Here is a 296-nt window from a genome sequence, read left to right as displayed (position 1 = left end):
GAAGGATCGCCGGAGCCCAGCAGGTTGAGGCTGCGGTGGCCGGGAGCAGCCACTGCACTCCAGTCTGGGCGACGGAGTGAGACTCCAACTCAAAAAAAAAAAAGAAAGTTCAAATGTGTCCACAAAGTGGTCCCAGGCTGGAATGCTTGGACCTGGAGGAAACAAATACAAATCTTCATTGCACAGGTCTCAAAGGATTCCACAGATAAAACAGGATTTCCAAAGACGAACATGAGCACCCACAATACAATTTGAATATACCTGAGGAAACAAGCCACCATGAGTGAGACAACAGA

This window comes from Carlito syrichta, unplaced genomic scaffold, assembly GCF_000164805.1.
Source record: "Carlito syrichta isolate Samal-C Ts95f unplaced genomic scaffold, Tarsius_syrichta-2.0.1 Scaffold307240, whole genome shotgun sequence".
NCBI lineage: Eukaryota > Metazoa > Chordata > Mammalia > Primates > Tarsiidae > Carlito > Carlito syrichta.
This window is presented reverse-complemented; position numbering follows the sequence as displayed.